The sequence below is a fragment of the Protopterus annectens genome, chromosome 3.part1 (genome assembly GCF_019279795.1).
Source record: "Protopterus annectens isolate FY-2018-M chromosome 3.part1, PAN1.0, whole genome shotgun sequence".
Lineage (NCBI taxonomy): Eukaryota > Metazoa > Chordata > Ceratodontiformes > Protopteridae > Protopterus > Protopterus annectens.
In genome coordinates, this window is record NC_056732.1 from 1,082,314,244 (window position 1) to 1,082,330,409 (window position 16,166).

Genomic DNA, 16,166 nt, shown 5'->3' on the forward strand with positions numbered 1-16,166 from the left:
ATGCCATGGTGGTGGCGGCCGCCACCAAGAAGGAACTTGCAGAGCCTTCCGTACCAGTCCATCCTCCTAACAAGGATTCTAGGACCATGGTCAGGTATGGTAAGCGGATGTTTTCCTCAGCGATCTTTGCCATGCGTTCGCTGAATTATTTATGTCACTTCACCAGACTTCAAAGGGACATCCTTAAAGAATTAGGTGAAGTAGTACAGGCTCCTACAGCTGCAGGGCCTCAGGACAAGATTGCTTCTCAGCTAGGAATCCTCAACTCCATAGCCAACTCCTCCATGCGGCTGATTTCGTATGCAGCAGATGGAGCGAGTAGAGCTGCAGGGACAGGAGTGGCTCTTAGACGTCAGTCCTGGATGCGGCTCTGTTTTTTTGCAGATCCCTTTAAGGCGTCCTTCACAAACTCTCCCTTCGATGGATCAACATTGTTTGGTCCTCAGGTGAAGGATACATTGACCAGGTGTGAGCAAGACGGCAAGACTCTTTCTGCCGTAGGAGTCCGTTTTTCCACCCCTTCTAGGCCTTACCCTAAAGGACAGAAGGGCAGAAAGATGTGGTTCCGTAAATCTCAGGGAGTCACGCCGGACACACGTGGTCAGTTTACCCCTAGGAGCAGAGGGGGTAATAATAATAACAGACGCCGCCCTAGGGGCAGAGGGGGTCCGCAAAACCAGGGAAGCAGAGAGCCTCTCTCTGACAAGCCCTTCCAGCATCCCTGAGGTGTTGCCCGACTGTCCATCCTTGGAGGCAGTCAGGGGAAGATTATCGCTGTACCCAGAAGCCTGGCTTTCCCTTTCACAAGACAAATGGGTACATTCGATCATATCCGAGGGTTACAAGATTCCTTTCGAGGAAAGTCCCTTCACTCACAAAAATTCCCTTCCAGATGTTCCACCCGGTCTAAGAGAAATCGCAAAATTAGAAGTATCAAAGCTTCTACACAAAAGGGCCATTCAGCCAGTTCCAACAGACCATTCAGAGCCCGGAATCTACTCAAGGTTCTTTTTGGTTCCCAAAAAGACGGGAGATTGGAGACCAATATTGGACCTCAGCAGACACAACTAGTCTGTGAAAAAGACAAGATTTCGGATGGTCACACTTCAATCGATTTTGCCCTTCTTGGGCAAAGACAACTGGATGTGCTCAATAGATCTTCAGGATGCGTACTATCACATAAAAATCCACAGATGCTCCAGAAGGTTTCTCCGCTTTCGGCTGGGGTCCAGTCATTTTCAATTCAGAGCCCTGCCCTTTGGTCTCACTACAGCTCCCAGAGTGTTCACCAAATGCATGGCGGTGGTCACGGCTCACCTGAGACGTCAAGGATTCCAGGTGTTTCCGTATCTCGACGACTGGCTCCTCTCAGCCACCACCAGGCATCAACTTCTCCAAGCCAGGGATTACTCCCTAAATCTCTGCACTCAATTAGGAATTTCGATCAACTACAAAAAATCCTCCTTATTGCCCTGCCAGTCTATTACTTTTATAGGCGCAAGTTTAGACACTGTTCGGATGTCAGCAAACCTCACAAGCCAGAGAATCCTAGATATCCAAAACCATGTGCGGATCATCCTTGCCAGCAAAAAAGTGCAAGCCAGACTGGTCATAAAAGTATTGGGCCTCATGGCAGCTGCCATTACTCTTCTTCCTTTGGCCCGCTTTTACATGCGTCTCCTTCAATGGATGTTGTTCACCCAATGGTCCTACCAACAACTTCCCATGCGTCACCAAATTCTGGTGACACAAACTTGCAAAAACCACCTATCCTGGTGGATTTCTTCTCCCCAAGTTCATCAGGGCAGACCCTTTGTTTCCCCAGCCACGGTAGCCACAGTCACTACGGACGCCTCCCTTATCGGGTGGGGGGGGGTCATTATCAGGGCAGGATGGTTCATGGGACGTGGCAACCGTTCGAATACCACCTGCACATAAATGTCCTAGAGATGAGAGCAGTGCTTTTAACGTTGCAAGCCCTCAATGACTTTCTTCCCTTGGGAACAATTGCAGTTCACACGGACAACATGTCTGTAGTGTGGTACATCAACAAGCAGGGCGGAACCAAGTCCTACCCTTTGTGTTGAGAGGCTCTCAGACTTTGGCAATGGGCGATCTCCTCTCATCGGTTTCTGGTAGCAACGCATATCCCTGGGAAAACCAACATTTTAGCGGACAGACTGAGCAGAGCTATACTCATGCCTCACGAGTGGTCTCTCAAACAATCTATAGTGGAGGAGATTTTTCAGAAGTGGGGCCGCCCATGTTGCAATCTTTTTGCTACTCCCCAAAACAGCAAATGCCCAGCCTTCTTCTCTCTCTTCCCACTTCCGGGCCATCCCCCCAGAGACGCTCTTACCCAAGATTGGCCCCAGGGACTTCTTTATACCTTTCCTCCCTTTCCATTGATACCACAGGTACTCCAGAAAGCTACCATTTTGAGAGCCAAAATGATTCTCATTGCCCCGTATTGGCCTTGACAAATTTGGTTTCCATTCCTCCATCGTCACCTTTTAGTGCAGCCGTGGTATCTGGACCCAGTGCCAGATCTTCTGATCCACCAATCAGGTCAGCTGCATCGGTCCATTCCTTCTCTCAACCTCACAGCTTGGTTGCTCCACTTCCTTCCTTAACCAGGCTTCCTATGATCTCTAACCCTGTTAGGGATATCATAGTGGCTTCCCTTAAATCCTCTACTAGAAGGATTTACACTAGCAAGTGGAAACGCTTCTCCCTTTGGGCGAAATCAAGGAGCATAGATCCCTTTACTGCCCCTGTTCATGCAGTTTTGGATTTTCTAGCGGAAATCTTTCACTCAGGTTCTTCATCTTCCACGGTCAAAGTTCAGTTGGCTGCGATCTCGAACTTTCATGTCGGGTTTGCAGATCACAACATTATGTCCCACAAGCTTTGTAGAGCTTTTCTGAAAGGAGTTTTTCTCCTCAAACCTCCTGTCAGGAGTCCTCCTCCTCAATGGGACCTAAATCTAGTGCTGACATCCTTAATTCTTCCTCCCTTTGAGCCAGCTGCTTCATGCTCACTAAAGTTTCTTTCGTGGAAGACACTCTTCCTTGTCGCTATTACCTCGGCTAGGAGAGTGTCAGAACTTCATGCCCTCTCTGTTCGTCCCCCATATTTGGTCTTCCACAAGGACAGAGTATCCTTGAGAACTAATCCATCCTTTTTGCCCAAGGTTGCTTCAAAAACAAATTTAAACCAATCTATTGATCTCCCTGTATTTTTTTCCTAATTACTCCAACAGATCGGAACAAAAATTACATTATCTTGATGTTCACCGCCAACTAAGATATTATTTGGACAGAACAAAACAATTCAGAAAGTCTGATCAGCTCTTTCTTTCTTATGCTGAAAATAAGAAAGGTCTTCCTGTTTCCAAAGTGACCTTGTCTAGATGGCTATCTTCCACCATTTCCAAAATTTATCAACTTAGGGGCAAACAGCTGTGCTCAAAACCAAAGGCACATTCCACTAGAGGCTTAGCCACTTCTACAGCCTTTCAGGCTAGGCTACCCTTAGATACTGTTTGTGCAGCAGCCACTTGGGCCACTCCTCATACCTTTGTTTCTCATTATAAATTAGATTTGGCCTCCAGGGATAGAGCCAGTTTTGTTTCCACGGTTCTCAAGAGTCTGTTCCATTGAGCCACCCAGGATAGAGGTGCTAGGGACGCGGTCCCATCCAACAAGAATGAAGGCGAGATTGACAACTTAACATTTAGAAGTTATGTACCTACCATAACGTTTCATGTTAGTTGTCTTCTCTCGCCTTCTTTCTTGCGACCCTCCCTCCTGCCCCCTTGCCTGGTCAGACCTTGATCTCCCTTGGCTCTGGAAGATTTTGCTTCTTTGGGCACCAGTTAGTTCTAGTTTTAGTGATCTGGTTTCCCCTTACAGCCTTTTTAGGCTTATTGCTCTTCTTTCCTTAGTGGAAAGTTTTTATGCTAGGTAGTTTTCCCTCTAGGTACCAAACGAGATCTGGGTATTTACCGCCTTGCATCATGGGATATGGGGCTGCCTCGAGCTGGTAAAAGTGACTCTCGAGCTTAGCAAGTGCCGAGTCGGAGCCGAGGATCGGCTCCGAACCCATCCAGCAAGAAAGAAGACAACTAACATGGAACGTTATGGTAGGTACATAACTTCTAATTTTCTCAGATGACCAGGAGTTGCCCTTATCTACCTATGAAGATTCTAATGCAGAGAACTCCATTCCCTCTGCTTCCCCTCCAGAGGATTTCTCTTTTGGTGAATCCTTGCTTACTCTTAGAGAGCATTTCTACTGGGAAAGCCAGGATTACTCAGACTCCAAAAAGAGGCTTAGGGAATTCTTACTCCTACCTCAACACAGGCCTTTAGCTATCCCTCCTGTACTGGACATTGTAGATGATGCCTTCTCGGAATCTAGCCTGGCCACAGACTTTTTACCTCCTGCTCCCAGAAAACCTGACAAGTATTACAGGGTACCTGACTCTCACAAGCTCCTCTTTACTACTGCGGATCCTGAGAACATTTCACAGGGACCCAAAGGCATTAAGGCTACTACTGCCAAAAACCCTACCCCCTCTGATAGAGATTCCAGGGCCCTGGATAGATGGGGTAAGAAGGTATACACTTCTGCAACTTAAGCCATAAGGGCCTTAAACTGCCAGTTTCATATGTTAAAGTATCAGCAACATCATATTGGATTGCTGAAACAGAAAATGATGTTGATTCCTGACAGTGCTGAAAATAAAGAATTACAGGATTTAATGCATTCTGCTGAACAAGTTGGAAAACATATTTTGCAATGTGGTTTTGATTCATTAGAGGCATCTTGCAGGGCTGCTGTCACTGGATCTGTACTTAGAAGGCATGCTTGGCTTAAGGAGCAATCTTTGTCAGATCATGTTATGCTAAATTACTGGATGCTTCCTTAAACCAAGACCTCCTGTTTGGCAACAAAGCAGAAGAGGTACTTAAATAGATGGAGGAAAAAGCTAAATCTATGCAAACTGTTAAAGATTTCCTGCAAGTACAGCCTCTCAGATTTAGTAGGCATTGGTCTTCTAGGAATTGGTCCTTTCCTGCCTCTTCCAGGCCTTCTCAGTGCAAACCCAGAACCAGCAGAACACCCAGGCTTCAGTCCCAAGGTACTCACAGGCCTAAGCAGTGGGGGGCTCCCACTTCCAAAGCTGGAAGTAGTAAGACACCCCCTTATGGTAAACTGACACAATGACTTAACTTTAAACCTTCCAAGCCCTGCTCAACTGACTGTTCCTTTAGGGGGAAAGATCACACTGCATGCAAAAATTTGGGAACTCATTACCCAAGACAAATGGGTTTTAAATATAGTTTCCGAAGGATACAGCTTCCACTTCCACTCCTTACCAGCCCCAAACGGTTGGCCAGACCTACCCCCAAATCAGTGGGCAGAGGCTCAAAAGCAAGTTCTTTCTCTTCTAAGCATCAGGGCTATTCAACCTGTCCCAGAAGAAGAATGGGGGCAAGGTTTCTATTCAACTTTTCATGGTACCCAGAAAAGACAATTCTTGGCGTCTTATCCTGGACCTGTCTATCCTAAACACTTTTTTGGTAATCCCAAAATTCAAAATGCTAACTCTTCATCAGCTGCTTCCCATGCTAGGCAAAAATGCCTGGTTGGCAACACTGGATTTAAAGGAAGCCTACCTGCACATCCCAATAAGGGAATCTTGCAGAAGATACCTACGCTTCAGAGCAAGCTACATGCACTATCAGTTCTCCGCACTGCCCTTTGGCTTATCTACTGCACCCAGGGTATTCACAAAGTGCCTAGCTCCAGTCATTACATTTTGCAGGCAAAGAAATATTCAAATATACCCATACCTGGACGATTGTCTAATTCAGGCAGAAAGCTAGGACATACTATTAAATCATCTGGCATTTGTAAAGAAATTACTAACTTATCTGAGGTACACCATAAACGAAAAGAAACCACATGTAGTACCCTACCAACAAATTATATTCTGAGAGCAAGCTTGAATACAACTTCCAGGATGGCCTACCTGACGCCAGCGAAACAAGTTCATTTGACAGCCTACTTCAAACTACTGGCCACAAAGACCCAGCTGTCTGCAAGGAAAATACTGCAAGCCCTGGGGTTCATGTCCTCTTGCATTCTACTAATTCCATATGCAAGACTGCATATGAGGAAACTACAGTGGTATCTAAAAAGCCTATGGTGTCAACATTCTCAGGACCTAGAATCAATGATTCCTATCATACCTTGTCTAAAGATAAAGAGTTCCTTTGGTGGGCAGAGGCCTGCTACCAAAACAAGGGACTGCCATTCACTCTACCCCCTGCCGCCCAAACCCTAACAACAGATGCATCAGACTATGCATGGGGGCCTACTTGGCAGGGCAGTGCATTCAGGGCAAATGGAACCCGAGTCAAATGCACCTGCATATCAATCAAAAAGAAATGTTAGCTGTACAGAATGCTCTGACAGCCTTCAAGGACTACATTCTTCCAGAACAATTATTGGTAAAGACGGACAACACCACAGTTTTGTGGTACATAAACAAGCAGGGGGGAACCCACTCATACCCTCTCTGTGGAACACAGCCTTAAGCAACCAAGTTCACCTACAAGCTCAGTTCCTGCCAGGCAAACTAAATACGCTGGCAGATGACATAAGCAGAAATCTTATGGACCCACACGAGTGGAAACTGGAACCAAAGATATTCAACATGTTGAGAAAAAAATGGGGGAGCCCAGAGATAGACCTGTTTGCCTCCCCTCATAACTACCAATTGGACAAATTCTGCACAAGGACTCCCCACAGACAAGCTTGGAAAGTGGATGCCCTGTCTTTCACCTGGAAATACCTATCAGTTTATGCCTTTCCCCTGTCTGCCTCTCCTCTCCAAAGTGCTACTAAAAATCAAACAGGACAAACCAAGGACAATACTGATTACACCAGACTGGCCACGCCAATACTAGTACATACCCCCTCTTGCGCAGTGTGTCACTACTGAAACCATGGCACCTGCCTCAGACCGCTGCCCTACTGGCCCAGCAGGACGGCCAGATTCTGTGCCCGCAGCTTCAAGCCCTGATCCTTGCAGCCTGGCTAATTACCTGATCTCTCCATTACCATCCCTCAGTAAGCAAGTGATGGATGTCATTCTGGAGGCAAGGAGGCCTAGTACTAGAAAATCCTATGCTGAAAAATGGATTCTGTTCCTGGAGCCAAACTCAGGGGATGGGCACACCAGTGCACAATTTACCGCATATTCTGCAATAATTAACTGAAATGCTTCACAATGGCCTTTCCTTCCATCAAAATTCATGCCTTGGCCATTTCAGCACATTATAATACAGAGCCACCCCCTTCTCTCATTCACTGCTGAAGCAATTCCTCAGAGGGGCCAAAAACTTAAGACCACCCAGGAGAGCCCCTACTCCAGCCTGGAACCTTAGCTCACTCTTCCTCTCTGAGTCAGCTGCAAATGCAGAGTTGAAATTCCTTTCTTGGAAAACAGCCTTTCTTCTAGCCATCACTTCAGCAAGAAGGATGTCGGAATTACAGGCCCTCGTGGCAGTGGAGCCTTTCATCATCTTTCATGCGGACAGGGTGTCCCTCAGGACCAATTCTTCTTTTATGCCCAAGGTGGTATCCAGTATGGCCCATAATCAGTCCAGTCATTTGCCAACCTTCTTTTCTAATCCACAGAACAAAGGGGGAACCAATACTGCACTCCTTGGATGTGCACAGACAACTTAGATTTTACTTGGACAGGACTAAGCCTCTCAGGAAATCTGAACAGCTGCTAGTTGCATTTGCTGCAGGGGTAGAGGGGAAGGCCATTTCAAAGCAAACCATTTCTAAATGGATAGGCCATTGCATTTATTTCTGCTATAAGCACCATGGAAACCTACCCCACAGGGGATAAGACCTCATTCCACCAGGGCTGCATCTACCTTTACAGCCTTTAACAGAGGTGTCCCTACCAGTGACATCCTAGAAGCTGCTATCTGGAGTTCTGTACATACCTTCACCATGCATTATCACTTGCCAGTTTTTTTCTAAATCCAGAGCTGGCTTTGCCACTGCAGTCTTGCAGGGCCTTATAACTGGTCCTAATGCTATTTAATTGCCTCCTCCCTTCCTTAGCATTGGGAATCTACCCAAATGTGATGACTGCAACAGTGAAACACGAAGAACATAGTACAGTTGTGTACACTTACCATAAATGTAGATGTTCGAGTGTATTCACTGTTGCAGTCCTGGTTACCCTCCCTGCAGCCCCCTGACTTCTATTGACTATACCTCTATTCTTGTGTACTATACTTAAAGCTTTCTGGTGTATTTGCTTTTTGTTGGAGGTGTAACCTTGTATATAATTGCTTCCCATTATGGGGGCACCTGACATCTAGAGCAAGAAAAACTGATGTAATGGCGTCGGCTGCATGCTTTACCCCTGACTACCTGACGTCATAGAAGATGAGACAGCAATCGACGCAGGATCCAAGACTTTGATAATCAGGCCGACTGAGGGCTTACCTGCAAGCAGATAACTCAAATCTGATGACTGCAACAGTGAATACACTCGAACATCTACATTTATGGTAAGTGTACACAACTGTACTTTTTGTTATAGTAAGCACAGATGAGTGATCCATAAGATTTGGTGGTTAATATGTTTAAGAACTCTTAAATAGCAGTTGGGAGTGGTAAAGTTTCCACTGGAAATAAATCACTTCAGCTGTAGTAAAAAAAAAACAACTCCCACTCCTTCCCTTAAAATAAAGTAAAAAACGGATCCAAGCCTACCTAAAATACCATGCTATTCAACATTCCTAAATATCTCTGTCTCTCTTTTCATTGCATCCTTATAAAACAAAAATCATAATAATAAAATAAAATGTGTTTTCACCATATTAATTTACTCAAATCTTTTAACTAAAATTGCTTTTGGTTCTTCTTCGCATCTGTATATACTAGAAATTCCAAGTTTTACTGTCTGTCTAAATGTAATTGTCAATCAGAAGTAAGAAACTGTTCAAACGACTAAAAAATCTAACTCATTTGTATTAATAATACCTAGATTCAGTTCTAAGAGCAACTGACTTGTAAATGATAAAAAAATGGAAATGTGAAGGTAAACTGACACAACACTCTGTATTTAAGTGTTATATGCCTTAGGTAGTTTGACAATGCAAGTTTCATACGTAAACAACATACGTGACAGTCTGTGCAGGGGAAACAGAAAAATGTGTAACATGTTACCGTTTAAAACCTATTACTTTAAAATATAGAAACACCTGTTGTGTGCAAACTTGTGTATAGACGTGTAGTTTCCAGTGTGTACCAATGTATAAAAGTGTATATTCTATGTGCAGCGAAATTTTTAAATTCACTATATGTTTGATGTTACAGAACCTTTGTGCATGTGCAAAGGGGCTATATTTTACAGTGTCTGAAAATAGAATGAGAAAACAGAATGAAAAAAAGTGTCAAATAATTCTCGTTTAAATTCTAGCTACTTTTACAAAGCAGAGCCAATGGAAAATGCGTCTATATGTCCAATCTACCCCCGCCCCTTTCTACAAAAAAAAAAATGGTAAAGGTATTTTAAATGTATATGTGTGAGCAAATGTAAGGCATCGTCAAGAAAGAATCAAATATATATATATATAAAATATAAAAACATAATACAGAAAATCTCTCTATAGTCAAAAATCCATAATTAAGTAGCAACAGCAGCTGTCGGAATATGTACGTTATTAGTGTCAATCAGTGTTGTCTGTATTAGATTCAGAACTAAATGAGAAGTAAATCTAAATATTCCTTTTTTGTCTTTTCGGCTTTTCCCGGTAAGGGGTCGCCACAGCGGAACTCCGGTCCGTTAATGATTGGCAGTAGATTTTTACAAAATGCCGAGGTGCCAGCTCGATGCCCAACCTTCAACGAAGGCACGCCCATTTACGCACACATGTCTTTCGAACGCTACCCAACCGCGGGGAGGACATGCAGACTCCACACAGAAGGCACTCCCAAGCCCAGCCGAGAATCGAACAGGAGAACCTCTTGCTGTTAGGTAACAACGCTACCGCCGTACCACCACGGCACAATATTCCTAATGTAAGTTAATAGTTTTAAAATTCTAGAGTGACATTGACAAATGAAAACTGGATAAAAAAATACAAAATATAAAACTAATAAAAAAATATAAAAATGTAATAAACATAAATACAATAAACAGTGTGTGAACTTTGTGTTTGAAATGCCCCACATAAACTGTAACATTGTGTGAGTCCAGTTAGTGAGAGATGCAATGTGGTAATTTTGGAAGTTCCAACATACTTTTCAAAGAACAATAGTAATTCAGTCCTAGAGGACAAAAGGAGTTCATCCTTAGTTGCCAGACTAATTTGTGTCTTTCCAGGGTGTTGTTGACATCACCTTCCAGGAACTTGGGCTCTGATTTCTAGAGTATCTGGAACCTGAAGCCAATGTGTCTCTTATGAGTGGTCAAATGCTTAGAGAGAGCATTGTTATGACATTTAGCTAGAATTTTCAGCCAAGTGTCTTGAAATCCTTCTTTTTAGTTTGTTCATGGTTTTTCCAATATAGAATGCCTCACAACTGTCACACTGAGCCCTGTAGACAACAAATGTAGAATTACAATCCCCACCAGAATGTTTTCAGATATTCTTAGTGTTTCACTGTTGCAGTCATCACATTTGGGTTATCTGCTTGCAGTAGCCCTCAGTCAGCCTGATTATGAAAGTCTTGGGTCCTGCGTCGGTTGCTGTCTCATCTTCCGCGATGTCAGGTAGTCAGGGGTAAAAAGCATGCAGCCAACGCCATTACATCAGTCTTTCTTGCCATGCAGTGTCCGAAGCAGAAGCAGTTCGCAAGTGCCAATCGTCCGACTCCTGAAATTTTCGTTTTTGAGTTTCAGAACTGAAGTCTTCAACTAAAGTTAAGTACCCCATTGGGGAAACCTTTTCTTGCTCTAAACCGATGTCAGTAAAAGTGAATAATTGTATTTCTTGTGGAAAGCAAATACCTCATAAAGATTTTCATTCGTACTGTATTCCTTGCCTAGGCCCTGACCACGACGTACCTCACTGTCAGTTTTGTGCCTTATTTAAGTAACGAACTGTTCATCGTCTGTATATTTATGCTTCTAAATATTTTGGTACTCATTTCAATTATCCAGATATGACTTCGGTTAGCCATCTGGCTACCGACATTCCGAAAAAACGCAAAGATAAAGGCAGAGACAGACCGCCTAGGTCCAAAGCTGCCGACAACGCTTCTCCCAAGCCAGTCGCCAGTTCTCAGTAAGGCACTTTCGCAACCCCTGATACCCGCTACTTCTGATTCGCAGACCTCTACTGAGACCCATTCGGAGTCCAGTATGCCGCAAGATGCTTCAACTGTGGAACCTGCGGATGTCTCTACCTTGGATGGATCCGGAGCTGCTGTGCATGCACTGGCTTCAGATGGTGTATTCAGGCCTACTGACTTGCATATTAAACCAACGCCATTTTCTTCTTCAAGGCCTAAATCTCGAACCATGGCTAGAAAACTGACACCCAGACCACATGGTCAGGCCTCTATGCCTAAAAAACAAATGATAAGAATGGCTGAAGACCTTGTTACTTTAATCATTGGAAGCCAACCCTCCCCCTCTAAGAGACCTAGGGCTGAATTTGCTTATGATATGTCTGACCATGAGTCTGAAATTTCTGTTTCCTCTGATGACTAGGGTTTACCCTTATCTACCTATGAGGATTCTGATGCAGAGGACTGTATTCCCTCTGCTTCCCCCCACCCCCGCCCCCCGCCAGAGGATTTCTCTTTTGGTGAAACCTTGTGTACTCTTAGGGAGCATTTTCATTGGGAAAATCAGGATTACTCTGATTCTAAAAAGAGGCTTAGGGACTTCTTACTCATGCCACAGCACAGGCCTTTAGCTATCCCTCCTGTACTAGACATTGTTGATGACGCCTTTTCAGAATCTAGCTTGGCCCTTGACTGTTTACTTCCTGCTCCCAGAAAGCCTGATAGATATTACAGGGTTCCTGACTCTCACAAGTTCCTTTTTAAAAATCCTACTGCGGATCCTGAGACCATTTCACAGAGACCCAAGGGCATTAAGACTACTACTGCCAAAAATCCTACCCCTTCTGATAGAGACTCCAGGGCGCTGGATAGATGGGGTAAGAAGGTATACACTTCTGCAACCTTGGCCATTAGGGCCTTAAATTGCCAGTTTCATATGTTAAAGTATCAGCAGCATATTATTGGATTGCTTAAATGGAAAACGATGTTGATTCCTGACTGTGCTGAAAATAAGGATTTACAGGATTTAATGCATTCTGCTGAACAGGTTGCAAAACATATTTTGCAATGTGGTTTTGATTCACTAGAGGCATCTTGCAGGGCTGCTGTCACTGGGTCTGTACTTAGAAGGCATGCTTGGCTTAAGGAGCAATCATTGCCAGATCATGTTAAAGCTAAATTGCTGGATGCTCCCTTAAATCAGGACCGCCTGTTTGGCAACAAAGCAGAAGAAGTTCTTAAAAAGATGGAGGAAAAAGCTAAATCTATGCAAACTGTTAAAGATTTCCTACAAGTACAGCCTCCAAGATTTAGTAGGCATTGGCCCTCTAAGAATTGGCCCTTTCCTGCCTCTTCCAGGCCTTCTCAGTCCAAACCCAGTCCCAGGTTACGCACAGGAGTAAGCAGTGGGGGGCTCCTACTTCCAAATCAGGGAGTAGTAAGACCCCCCTCCCCCATGGTAAACCGTCCCAATGACTTTACTTTAAAACTTCCAAGCACTTCTCAACTGACTGCTCCTTTAGGAGGAAAGATTGCTCTGCAGGAAAAAAATGGGAACTCATTACCCAGGACAAATGGGTTTTAAATATAGTTTCCCAGGGATACAGATTTCACTTCCACACGTTACCAACCCCAAACGGTTGGCCAGATCTACCTCCAAATTGGTGGGCAGAGGCTCAAAGCAAGTACTCTCTCCCTTAAGCATAAAAACTATTCAAACTGTACCAGAAGAGGAAAAGAGACAAGGTTTCTACTCAAGACTTTTCCTGGTACCCAGAAAAGACAGTTCATGGTGTCCTATCCTGGACCTTTCTAAATTTCGAGATGCTAACTCTTCACCAGTTGCTTCTTATGCTAGGCAAAGATGCCTGTTGGCAACACTGGATTTAAAGGAAGCCTACCTGCACATCCCAATCAGATGTTCATCGTGTTTCACTGTTGCAGTCATGACTGTAGGGTTCTCCCCTGCCGGCAGGCAGCCCCAGGTCAGCCAGAATCCCAAAGTCTGGGTCCGGCGTCGGCCGTTCAACCATGCTCCCTGACGTCAGAGCACCAGGAGTACAAAGCTGACAGCCGACGCCATCTTCTCCAGTCTTTCGTGCCGTGCGGTGATAGCAGTTCTCTTTTGCCGGTCGGCGGACTCCTGACGAATTTTACTGATATTCTTCGGTCCGAAGACCTTCTTCTCCACTCAAAGCTAAGTACCCCGTTGGGGAAACTTTTTTCTTGCTCCACTCCGATGTCAGAAAAAGTTAATAATTGTATTTCATGTGGGAAGCAAATACCTCATAAGGATTTTCATTCTTACTGTATTCCTTGCTTGGGCCCTGACCACGACGTAGCTAGTTGTCGGTTTTGTGCTAGATTCAATCAACGTACAATTAAGCAAAGGTACGATTTTGCTTTTCATTACTTCGGTAGGCGCTTTAACTGCAAAATGTCGTTGGATACGATCCCGGCTTCCGGAGTTCATAAACGTCGCAAGGATAAAGACAGGCCTCCAAGGTCCAAATTGGATGATAGTGCACAAGCGGAGCCAGCTTCAGGTTCGGCCGTCATCAGTGAGGTGCTTTTTGCAGCCCCTGTCGTCGGCCATTTCAGAACCGATGGCCGAAATGGACTCTCATGAGGAGCCAACCAGGCCTTTAAATATTTCTGTTGCAGGACCTTCAGACAATGCTCCTTCGGATGGGTCCGGAGCCGCTGTGCAGGTACCGGCTTCCGAAGGGGTTTTCAGGCCTACTCAGCTACTAATAAAGGCAAAGCCAAAGGCAAAGACTCCTTCTAAATCAAAGACTTCTACACAGGCCTCTTCTGAACCAGCTCCCAAGTCACAGAAACAGTTACTCAAGATGGCGGAGGATTTACTTACTATGATATTAGGGGTTCTCATCCCCCTCCAGACAAAAGGCCAAGGCAGGATGTTTCTTATGATTCCTCTGATCAGGCTTCTGTTTCCTCAGTTTCTTCTTCTGATCAGGAATATTCTTTCCCTCCTTATGAGGATTCTGATGCTGAAGAATCCATTCCTTCAGCTTCTCCCCCAGAGGATTTCTCTTTTGGGGAAACTTTGCATGAAATGAGGGAACATTTCCACTGGGAAGGACAGGAGTATTCGGAATCCAAGAAAAGGCTGAGGGAATTTCTTCTTCTTCTTCCCCAACATAGACCCCTGGCTATTCCTCCTGTTTTGGATATTGTGGATGATGCCTTTTCGGAGGCTAACTTAACCCCTGACTCTTTTCCTCCTGCTCCTGTGAAGCCTGATAGATATTACAGGGTTCCTGATTCCCATCAGTTTTTATACAAAAACCCTTCTGCTGACCCTGAAACCATTTCTCAGGGCCCTAAGGGAGCTAAAGCCGCTTCTGCCAAGAATCCTACTCCTACTAAAAAGGATTCTCGATCCTTAGATAGATGGGGCAAAAAGGTGTACACTTCTGCCACTTTGTCCATTAGGGCTTTAAACTGTCAGTTTCATATGTTTAAATACCAGCAATTTTTATTGTCTGTCTTAAAACAAAAGCTTACTTCCATTTCTGACTGTGCAGAGGATAAGGAATTACATGACTTATTGCATGCCACTGAACAAGTTGGGAAGCATGGTTTACACTGTGGATTTGATGCCTTGGAGGCTTCTTGTAGGGCTGCGGCCTCTGGCACAGTCATTAGGAGGCATGCATAGCTAAAGGAACAAAATTTGCCTGAACAGGTAAAGGCAAAATTATTGGATGCCCCTGTTCAGCCTAATGTTTTGTTTGGATCGAAAGTTGAAGAGGTGATTAAAAAGATGGAGGATAAGGCAAAATCAATGCAAACATTTAAAGATTTCTTACAAGTACAGCCTCCTAGATTTAGCAGGAATTGGCCTTCAAAAAATTGATCCTTTCCCACTTCAGACAGGCCTCAGAGGGGTAGATACAGACGTTCCAGAGGGAGGCCTCAATCACAAGCTGCTTATAGATCAAGACAGTGGACTGCTTCCACCCCTAGGGGAGGAGAAGACAGGTCACAATCTCAAAAGAAACAAACTCAATGACTCCCTCTGTGGGGCTACAGGAACTTCTTCCCTGGAAGCATCTCTCAGAGGAAAACTCTCTCTTTTTTATCAAAATTGGACTCAAATAACCCAAGACAAGTGGGTTTTGGATGTGGTTTTAAGAGGTTACAAATTCCATTTTCATACCTTGCCAAGGCCAAGCGGGTGGCCAGACCTTCCAAAACATCAGTGGACAGAGGCCTTAAGCCAGGTGGAAGCTCTTTTGGCTATGAATGCCATAGAACTGGTTCCTCTTTCAGAGATGGGAAAAGGGTTTTATTCAAGGCTCTTTCTAGTCCCAAGGAAGCAAAACTCATGGAGACCCATTCTGGATCTGTCGGTCTTGAACACCTTTCTAGAGGTTCCAAAATTCAAGATGCTTACTCTACAGCAGCTACTTCCAATGCTGCATGGATGGTAACTTTGGATTTAAAGGAGGCATATTTACACATTCCCATCAGGCAAGATCGCAGAAAATACCTCCGGTTCAAAGCCGGATCGAGGCACTTTCAATTCTCTGCGCTGCCCTTTGGATTATCTACTGCGCCCAGGGTCTTCACCAAATGCCTGACTCCAGTAGTAGCTTACTGCAGACTAAAGGGAATTCAAATTTACCCTTATCTGGATGATTGTCTCATTCAGGCAGACAGCAAGGATGTCTTACTCCAGCATCTAGAATTTGTACAGAACCTCCTCAAGTTCCTGGGATTCTCTGTAAACATAAAAAGTCAAATTTGACACCACCGCAACAGATAACTTTTCTGGGTGCACTTCTAAACACCACAACCCA

General features: G+C 44.5%; 1 protein-coding gene across 1 annotated transcript in view; it reads left to right on the top strand.

Annotated features, from left to right (window-relative positions):
• STAU2 (staufen double-stranded RNA binding protein 2) overlaps positions 1 to 16,166 on the top strand; it is a 3,898,627-nt gene that overhangs the window by 210,733 nt on the left and 3,671,728 nt on the right. The gene's annotated exons all lie outside the window — the stretch shown is intronic.